Genomic DNA, 11,645 nt, shown 5'->3' on the forward strand with positions numbered 1-11,645 from the left:
GAGTATTCCATATCAGATTCAAAGCATTCCAAGGTATTTTCGATCAGTAAGCGTATGTAACGCTAGGTTATTGGTCATGCTACAGGCTTTGTATGGAAGACTCAAAGAGCTGTATATGACATAAGATGTTTAATTTAATTTTAAATATATAATATTATTATAATATATAATGTTCTGTTACAAACACAGTAGCACAACATCAGTGACCGAAGGAAAGCAGTGTAACTTCACTGTAAGGAACCACCCATCACTGTTGCTAGAAGGGATGTGAGCTTATTATGTAAATCATCCAGACGGCCATTTGCACTCCAGTAAGGGTATCAGTTAGGATGAGCAGATATCTAATTATTCACCGACAGTACTGTATTTCAGCCCCGTGTGTAATATCTGGACTTGATTTTTTTTAAATATCTAAAATGTTCTATATTGGTTCTGAGAAAGTTGGTGAAAAAGTCATCTGTTTTTTATGTCTATTTTTACAGGATCGTTTTACAGTGTGTTGTCCCCTAGTTAAGTGTGTCCTCTAACCCACAGAGATGCGGTGCTGTCAGTAGTGCATGCCTTGCTCATACACATTCACGTTCACGTTCACATTCACGTGCTGTGTGCTAAGCCTCTCCCCGATACACTCCTGACTTGGCTCATCAAGGACTTCAAAATGGTCCCCTGACTTTAAAGCACGTGCTCTAGCAGGCAGGGAAATGATCCATGCAGGAGATTGAACAGCTGTGAGCCACTCTGAAGCAACTTCATTATATTTGGTGTATTGCCTGTACTGACCTGTTGATGGCGCCAAAGTCAATAAGATGTGTCAGTCTTCCTTGTAATGGCCTTTTTTGGACTTGGGCTCTCATTGATACATCACTAATATGTTTGAGAAGTATATTGCGTTTACAGTGGTGACATGAAAGAATATAATATTTAAAAGTATCTTTGGTAGTTCGATACTCAATACTAGTATCTAGGTCATGCTAAGACATGTTTCCGAAGTTACGGGTTCACTTTCTATCTCACTCATATCTCTCACCCTCTGTCTCTTTATCTTCGTCTTTCGTTTAATCGTTTTCCTTCTATCAACTTGCCTGTAGTTTGCAGAGCTGAACAGCTAGAGCGACTTGACATATTTCAGTTTCAATATTACATCAACAGACGCCTCAGACGCATCATTCTGACGTAAGTATTGTGTTTGATTAGTAATATCATCCTTGTGAAGTGAATGATAGTGTCTGCACTGGCACATCCAGACAGGGTGAGATCATCTGTGGCCAAGGTCATACGCCAACTAAACAACCAGACCATAATCAAGTCATTACCCAGCTGCTGTGCATGCAACCCTGAGCCAACAACTTCTTCAGCTCACTTACGCACAGGGATGGGGCGTAATTGAGGGTTCTAGATACTACCAGTGGGAACATAAGTGCCATCTAGAACTTTGTGGTAACACATTTATGAATTAACAGTATTTTTCTTCGAACTGGGGTTCTGCATGTTACGGTTGCAAGGAGGACTAGCGATGACTCAGATAAGTTCTTACATTGACGTGAACAGAAACTGCTTCAGCAGGCATACACGCCATATCCAGACCACAGAGGTTTTACACAGACCTGGAGAGAGAGAGAGAGATGTATTAGCACTCCCTCCGTTTCAATGGCCAATGCTATGCTAGCAAACTCAGCCGAGGAAGTACACAAAAAGGGCGATTTGTATCACAGTCCTCAGTTCGGGCAACAAAAGCTCGAAACTATAGGAGCTATGGGAAACATAGATGGTGCTTTATCAGCCAAAGCAAGGGTAAAAAATGAAACTAGTGGGAGACCTTCCCTGGGACACTAAGCAGAGAGCATACATACAGACTCGATGCATAATCCAATCACAAGATAAAGTAAATTAGTAAATAAGTAATGCTCCCCTGGTGTGTTAACAGTATGTGATCTTCTGGATTAGCTGGAGTCGGAATTGGAGCATAGGGTTGGCCTACCTAAGTTATCAAAATGGTATACGCAGACTCGACACATGCCCGTATTAAGACTTCATGGTGCCCCTGGGCAACAGTGACTCTCTGGTGCCCACCTACCCCCACCCCGCACTTTCTTACTGTACTCAAGTATTATTTCTGAGTATCTGTACTTTACTTGATTGTTTTTTTATACATACTTTTAGCTTAATACTGCTCCACTACATTTTCCATACATTGATGTAACCTATGTAAGGAATAATGCACTGGGAGCAAGTAAATTATAAGAAAATAACCGTTCGACAGGGGGATGCTACCGTTTACCCCCCTGAAGTGCGGTTATTTTCCATAACTCACTTGCTCCCAGTGCATTATCCCACTTATATCACAGCAAACTTGCCAAAGTAATTAATGCATATGCTGTAAATTATGTTTAATGTGAACTTATGTTATTAGAAATCATAACTTAATACAGTGCAGAACTATTGTTTTATCTTTTGTTGACCTTAATGAAATATCATTACTAATCTCAACAGGTATATTATTCGTCTAAATCATAAGAAAGTTTATACTTTTACTTTTGGTACTTAAGTAGGATATACAGACTTAAATCTGCTATAATCTACACAGAAAAGGAGAACATGGGCACATGTACAAAACAAATAAAGCTTTATTTATTTAATCGAACTCGCCCAAAAACAAGTCAGAAGCCTACGTCTTTCAACCAGTATATGGCGACATTAATAGCACTTTCTTAACAATGCATAGTATAGTTATCAATCTTCATTGCAATTATAGCACACCAAACAATGAAATCTGACATTACAAAAAGCAACCCAACGTTAGTTGGATTCAGTTATCATTAAACCAACTCACAGCACCGCAAAGAAGTGATGACGGCTATCAAAAACATCGGCGAGGTTATGCATTTAGTGACACCCACGTACACTGTTCAAACCTTTGCAAGCGCAGTGAGTCTACTAACGAACTCATTTCATAACCATTGGGAGCAGACAGCACACACACACTTTGCCTTCTGAAAAACACAGATTTACACTGTTCAAATCTTTGCAAGCGCATTTTTTTTTAAAGTGGCCGCATTTCTACACTCTCTATCTTTTTTCAACTGTCGTTTTGCATTACCGCTGCCGCTTCATCTTGATCGTTCTGTTGGTGCCTCTTTCGCTGAGTTTGTGCATTGTGTTTGGAACGTCAAATTGTGCGGACGTAAAAAATTTTTTTTTTTTTTAGTAAAAAATACATCGGTTGCTTGGTGCCTCTGGAGTCTTGGTGCCCCTGGGCAGTTGCCCAGTTGCCCATATGGTTAATCCGGCCATGACTCGACAGTAAGTCATAATTTACTGTGGGGAAAAATGAAGCAGGTGTCTGTGACCTTAATTGTGTAGCACTTTGTAACTCCCTGCTCACTCACTGCTTACTATCACACACTTGACACAAAATGGTACTTGCACTTGCTATACAGAGGAGGGCAGTGAAGACCAGATACTCACGCCAGATCTCCAGCATGTATCAGAGGATCATGGCTTTTCTTAACGTGTGTGTGCAGTTCAACATTGCTTTCTGGATGTCTAAAAAACATCTGATGAAGAGTTCTAGTATGTTCAATCATCTGCATGTTTTAAACACATCTTAACAGTAATGGTTTATAATAACAAAAAATGTAGAGGTAGTATACATGTATGTATAGAATAATCATGTTCTATTTTCGGACTCACAGTTGTCCAGAAAACATCATTTTAATAGTTCTGGGTCTTTTGGGTAATACATGCATTCTCACTAGCATACTATTGAAGGTCTTTGTAAAGTGATACTTTTGGTATCATCTTCAAATTAATTTTGATGGTATATGATCACGTGAAGGACAGATAAACACACATGTTGTTCCCACTAGTCACTATGTAGTTCTGTGGACCGGGTCAGAACACCCTTCCGAATATGTAAGAAAAGCATTCACAGCACGATATTGCAAACAATATCACCTAAAGACGCCAGTTAGCATGTCAGCAATCTTTTATCAGTGCCAACTGTTGCTGTTGGTGGTGTTTGCAAAATATTTGCATGTTTTTAGGTAGGTAGCTTTACACCAAAGCTTCATATTACCTCTTTAAATTCAAAAGGAGACTTAATGTAAAGCCTAGTTTTCTGCAATGATGTCTAAAGACGTGTTTACCGGTAAGTGTAGGATGGGTTTTAAATTGAACTCTCTTTAGTGCATTTTTGGAGTACTTCATGAACCTGTATTTAGAGGGGAACCGACTTTTTTTTATCTTTATCTTTTTCTTTTGTTTTCCTCTGCCCTCCTGATTACTCCACATTGTAGTTTTATCTGACCTATAGGCGCATTCAGACTCAAACAGTAGTTTAAGAATATGTCCACTGATTATAGCAAGTATGCTTTATATACCAAAACTTATACGTTTATACCTCGAGTTAACCAAAAGTGGACATGGAAGGATTTTTGTCCCCCCCCCCCCATTTTCATAAAGATATCTTGCTGATTTAATTTACCAGATCTCCAAAATCCAAAATGAAGGCTCTAACTGTCCCTCATATCCAGGCCAGATTGATTGAGTTGACTGGATTTCTGAAGGTTTTTGGTGACATGATGGGCCCGGTCTTCGCGAACTTGCTTTGACCTTTGACCTACCCGTTCTGAAAGCATGCAAATAGCAACACAAATAATGCCGATCTTAAAGTCTTAAAGGGAAACTTTGAGATTTTACCACCTGGGCCCTATTTTTAGATCTTTTTGTGTGACAACCAAACAAGCAGGCCCAAAACATCATGAACATGATGACCCCTCCAACCCTTTATCATTGGAGACAAATAACACTGCCACCATCCAGTGGCCGTCCTTGGGCAAATATCGATTCTTCATTCAAGCTCCCAGTTTCCTTGTGTACATTTCTCGTAAGAATGTTTCAATATCTTTAACTGGTTAACTATTAAATACAACAGAGCTGAAACACACTTTGAGGGGGAAGGTTTCCTAGACGCTGTAGAAAATGTAGAAACCATAGAAACTGTAGAAAATGGCTGTACATTCAGTGTTTTAGCATTCTCTTCTTCTGGTGTCTGATGTAGCATCCCACCCAGTGTGTGTAGTAGATTATCGAAGGGACCGGAGCAAGGGAAAGCTAAAACACTGACTGTACAAACCGTCATTACCTACAGCTTCTTTGCAGTTTTAGATAAACAGACGCAGGTGTATCTCTGTAGGGATCCTTTCCGTGTTGTCAGACCCATGTAAATAACATTTATGAGCCTGTCAGGGGCGAAAACAAGTGGTTTACTTTGACAGGTTGGCTTGTTACATAGGAATCCATTGTATAATCATTTTGCGGTTGCCGGTTTTAGTGTTCTTACTCAATACTGGAAAGATTTAGATCATTAATAGTTCTTAGTAGAAATTTGGACCCAAAAAGATCTGAAAATCTCTGGAGGGTGGCAGTGTTATCTGTGGGAATTTCCTCCTGCCTCCTATGATGAACCCAAGGAACGCACGTTTCAGAAGGATTCAGAATGAATGTCAACAAAGAGAAGAATTCATAGTATCCTTTTTGTTTGTAACTTGAACATTTGACTTTCTTTCTTGGGGTGTGCACAGGGAGATGTCTAAAGGAGATTCGTCTGGGCAGGGACAGTGTTTACTATGCTATGCTGGGTCTGCTAGCCACTCTTTTCTCTCCTCATCTAAATTAGATAGCTGTTTTTACCAAAAATAGGGGTGAGAGATGTGACTCATGCTGGGAAAGTCTAGGTTGTGTTAATGTTGTCACTGTTGGTCTAAAAACTTCATGGCGATTTTTCCTGACCTTGTCATTACGGTGTTTTGTGTTAATCAACCTGTGGAAGCACACCTGTTTGGTTCACCTGTATCAACATAGAGATCTTTCAGATCATTTGTTGACTTTTCTCATGAGTTAATATTAACAAGCAAACTCTTATCTTGCACCGATTCCTATAAATAAGGGGGAAATACATAATCACACAATGTGTTTGAGATGACCTACTTAACACCCAAACCACTGTTCATATATACTTAATATATACTTAATAAAGCTGTCCATCTTATGTTTTCGTAGCCATTAGTTAAGTGGTGGGTCCTGAAGCATTTGTGACATCATGTCTCTGTGTAGTTACAGGCAGAGAATTTACTTGTTGACAGGGCTTCTTGATCTGTCAACAAAGGTAAGCTCCTATTATTCTTAGCGCTTGTTATTTGCATAGCATATAGTGAGGCTGACCCACCATGTGTGGGCAATGGAAAAACGTCTTCCCATAAAGGAGCAGAAGAAAGGGTGCACAAGTCAGCTTTTATGAGTGAAGATAACAGTTTATAGTCTTTGTCATGTGTGAACTTCGGCAGCCAACAGGCTTTTCCTGGGTGGTTGGGTTAGCATAGCCCACCTTTGTCACTTTACTGTAGCTAGGTCAGTATATGACTGCTTTAGTCATAGAATAAACTGACTCATAACTGTAGATCATCCTTACAAACGGATGTGGGAAAGAGAGCCTTGAACCATCCATTTTGTACAATACTGCCAATTTGAATTGTAATTAGTGTATTGGCAATTTTAATTGTAATTATAGTGTTTTGAAGTCTAGAATGTCAGTTTTCGAATTCACAAACAACAAAAGAAAAGTTAATAGTGTCAGCTGCAGTGGTATAGTCATTCATGTCAAATGTATCCTAAACATATCCATATGACAAAACCTGCCATGAATCCTCTTCAGATTATTAACTACGCTGACCTGGATCGAGCTGTACTGTATATAACATCAGCTCTTTATCACAACTATCTAACTGAATTGCTTTTGTCCTCAGCTCTTATTGTTGGGCCATCCCATATCACCATGGTGATCAGGTCAGGGTGAACTTTTATCTGAAAGTATGTTTAATGTTTCCGGAGACCTACACACAACATGTACACACCACAGGTTACCAGTCTTACAGGGATTAGTGGTACTGGTTGCTAGGTGGCGGTGTCTGATTAACTGCTAAACTATTTTAAATGAGAAGTGACCTAACAGTGACCCTACATTCTGAAAGCCATTCTCTTATGTCACTCAGTAGCATGGCAATACAAAAGATTTGGCCACCTTCTCTGATCGTCTGAACTTTAACATCGTCTGTATGTTTTCCATGACCTAGTAAGAGTAAGAGTACAACTTTAGATTTGACCTGACATAACCTTTATAGTTATAATAATATTTATAAGTTTAATGTTGTAAATATTTTATATGTCTCCTCAACAATGCTCACATTAATAATCACAAAATGAAGAAAGAGACATAATAACAGGTTTGTTGTCCTTAATGTTTAAGTTAGTGATAACACAAATACGATTATGTCTGTTGCTATGTCTAAGTGTGCACCCTTTTATTTACCAAGAGAGTTTACATGCGTCATTGTTGCCTCTGTTTATGTGCCATCAGATGGTACAGACTTCAGTACCACTATTATCAAGCTGCACACATTACATCCAGACGGTGCCATTTATTGTTGATTCAATCATTCAATCATCAACCTAAGTACCATGCTTCCAAGATTCTACCAAAACGTCTCATGTACCACAAGGGGAGATAAAACCTTGGATTACGTCTACAAAAATGTGGCTGACGTCTACAAAGCCACTCCCCTGCCCCACATGCGACTGTCTGACCGACTTTTATTGTCTACCCAAGTACAGCCCATGCGTTAAACGTGTGACACCCACAAGGACCATCAAGATCTGGCTAGAGGGTGCTGACTCTGCTCTTCAGCAGAGATTCCAGCTCATAGACTGGGGTGTGTTTGCTGCCCATGCCACCACAGACGCTCAGATTCACATTGACTCATACACCAACTCTATCCTGGATCACATAAACAAGTGCATGGACAAAGAGGCAATAAAGAAACAAATACTTTTTCCCCAAAAAGAAACCCTGGATGAACAGAGAGGTTCGCCTTCTGCTCAAAGCCAGTGATGCAGCCTACAGGTCTGGAGACCAGGAGACTTACAGCTAAGCTAGGGCCAACCTGCGTTGGGGAATCTCCCAGGCTAAGCACACTTACATACAGACGATCAAAGAACACTTCAATTCCTCTGCCCCCTGGTGTATGTGGCAAGGCGTACAGACCATCACAGACATCAAACCACCCAGTACTGTGCCCCCATACAGCTCTGCCTCCCTCCCTGACGAGCTCAACTACTTTTTTGCTCGCTTTGACGGGGGAAACAAGGAGGTCACCCCTCAGAGTGGATCTCCCACCTGATGAACTGCTTCTCTCACTTTCCACCCCCTATGTTTGCGCTCCCACAATATACGGAAGGCCGCTGGCCCAGATGGAATTCCTGGCTGTGTACTCAGAGTCTGTGCAGGGCAGCTGGCCAGGGTCATCAGATAGATAGATAGATGGATACTTTATTAATCCCGAGGGAAATTTAGGTCATCCAGTAGCTTATACACATATACACTTATACACCTCACCGACATACATACATAAATCACATATACATACACATATGGAGAACATATTCACACCGAGTGTATCCAGATGCAGGAAAGGGTCTGACCCTATTGTACAGAGTGCAATGATTTTGACAGTGTCGGTGTCCAGGAGGAAAGTGATCTTGTGCTGCTGGTGTGGATAGTGAAAACAAATATAATGTTCTTGTGCTTGTGAGGATGGGTAGTGCAAGATAGTGATCTTGTGCTTGTGTGTGTGTGTGTGTGTGTGTGTGTTTGGAATCACAGATATTTTCAATCAGTCCCTGGCCAAGGCAGTTGTCCCCACAAGTTTCAAGACCACCGCCATCGTGCCAGTGGATGCCATCGTGCCAGTGGATGCCATCGTGCCAGTGGCGATGCCCTCGTACCAGTGGCGATGCCCTCCACAGCTACAGCTCCTGGCACTAACCCAGGGCAAAGGGCTTTTGAGAAACTGGTTCTATCACATCTGAAATCTAATCTGCCAACCGCACTAGCAGGTCAACAGAACACGCCATCTCCATGGCACTCCACTCTGCTCCGACCCACCAGGGCAGTTCCAACTCTTACGTCAGAATGCTGTTCATTGACTTCAGGTTAGCCTTCAACACTGTGATCCCCTACAAGTTGATCTCCAAGCTTGGCCAGCTCGTTATTAGCACATACCTCTGCAAATGGACTTTGGACGATAACTTACAGACCCCAATCTGTTAAGACAACTTCTCCTGTTTGATCTGCAGGTCGTAGCCGTAGAACAAACTCTTGTCACTGGTGATGATCCTCAACATGAAGGTTGGGTCATCCCGGGCCTGTTGAAGGTCCTGGCAGACTTTGGTATGGAGCCGTTTTTGTGAGGATTGCCTGAACTGTTCCAAATGACATGTTAACAATGTCAGCAATTTATCCGACCATTCTGACGCGCAATTAGTTCAATTTCTTGTACATGTTTGGGTTTGTGCTCGTGGAAGGTCGCCCTGATCTCTCGACATCCAGACGTTTTTCCCATCTTGAAACGCATTTCAAGGGTCTACGTTACAGATTTCCTGAGTTTGATGTTAGCTCTCTGCTCCATTTTGAAGTCCAAGTTGACAAGGGTAGATATTTGCGAGTCAACTGATAAAAGAGCTCCTTGCGATCTTGAGCATACAGAAATCACAAACAACTCTGTAATCCTCAAGGAAATTCCCAGTCAGAGCGTTTCAACCGTATGCTGCTCTCTATGCTGGCTAAATTACGCCATAAAACAAAGCGATCCTGGAGTCAACATGTAACTTCGTTAGTCCATGCGTACAACGGCACAAAAAGTGATGCAACAGGAGACCCTCCTTACTACCTGATGTTCGGTAGGGAAGCAAGACTCCCAGTAGACATGTGCTCCAGATGGTCATGAGGAAACCAATAGTTGGCAGATACCAGCTAGCTAGTCAAGCTGCAAACAAGACACATCAAGAGAGCGTGTGACCATAAAGTTAGTTTTCAGAACATATAGGATGGAGATCGTGTTCTACTGAGTTATTTGGGACTCAGAGGGAAACACAAACTTGAAAGTCGCTGGAGTTCCATACCACGTGGAGTTGTGGGAAAGCTGCCAGATTTGCCTGTATATTGTGTGAGACTAGAGGTAGGCAGAGGGGATGTAAGGACCTCATAATGGGCAGTCAGTAAGGATACCAGAGGATTAAGCATGTACTGAAGCCCCTGCAAGACCAAGACCACAATTCACAGATCAGACCGTAAAGCATTCCAGCGGATGGTGAAAACTGCCCAACGGATCATGGGACCCAATTGCCCACCATTGAGAATATCTACCATACCAGGGCAGGGCAAAAAGCATTATCAAGGATGCACCCCACCTGGACTTTTTACTCTCCTCCCATCCGGCGAGGATTACAGGAGCCTCCACTCCCGCACGAGCAGGCTCAGGAAGAGCTTTGTCCCTGTGGCTGTGACCCAGCTGAACTCCACACCATATTACTCTTTACTACTCTGTGTCAGTACTTATATATTTGCGCTTGATCATTCTTGCACAGGCTGAACCCCTCACGTTGTTAAGATTACTATTATTTATATTGCACATACAACCAACTGTACTTTTTTTGTCTGTACTGTACATAATATATAATATAATAATATTCATATATAAAAATGTTGCCCTCCACTGTCAATACCTGCCACTGTACATACTGCAAGTTATAGTATCCCTTATGCTGTAGTGCTTATTTATACCTGCACATCTCTGTAAATAATACTATTCTTTTGCACTTCTGGTTAGATGCTAAATGCTAACTGTACTCTGCACAATGATAGTAACGTAACGTAATCCAATATAATCTCATGTCACATGTTCCAAAGATGTATTTTATAAACACAAATGGAGCATAAAAGCTAATATTTTACAAAACCATCAACACCAACCGTGTAACTGCTGGTATCCTGATTCACTGTGATTGGCCTGTTTACACTGAAACATTCCCCGCAGGAACACAGGGCTCTGACCTGGCACAGACTCAGTATCTCCAGGTCAAGTGGTGTTTTGGCTGGCACACAGTGCCTAGTATGTGTAATGTTGGCTTCTAATGTGTAAATGTGAAAAGCTGAATACGTAACTCTAAAACAAAGTCCTTGCATAGCACAATTTAGCTGCATCTTTGTTTTGTTTTTTCAGATTCAGCTTTCCTTCTCAGTCACTCTTTGAGTTAGTCTTACTAATGAGTCTAGTATTCTCTGATTTTCCTATAGGCCCCACCACCCTATTTCTGCTTAGGAGTTCGAACTGTCCAAAATATTCAACTCTCAGCATATCAGCTGAAAGCTGCTTTGAGGAATAAAACCCTTGTAGAAACTACTGCTAGTGCATTTAAAGGTCATATTTACTGTGTGTAACGTAGCAAGCTGAGCCATACAACAGTTCATCACCAACTTCGTATTTCTGTAAAGGCAAATACCTTTATGCTCTGCATAATGATCTTGGCTCGTACTTTTTGGGACACAGAATAACAAAATCGCATCCAAAGGCGCAACACCAATTGCTCATAATGAAGTCACAGATTAGTCTTAAATGTGGTTGTTATTGGCTATATTGTGCATTACAATGCATTATTCATAGACGCATTTTGAACAGCATCATTTCCATAATAAGAAGTCTATTTTAGGAGAGATTTTTCACACATGAATGATACAAAATACACACAGCACA

Source organism: Clupea harengus, chromosome 19 (genome assembly GCF_900700415.2).
Source record: "Clupea harengus chromosome 19, Ch_v2.0.2, whole genome shotgun sequence".
Classification (NCBI taxonomy): domain Eukaryota; kingdom Metazoa; phylum Chordata; class Actinopteri; order Clupeiformes; family Clupeidae; genus Clupea; species Clupea harengus.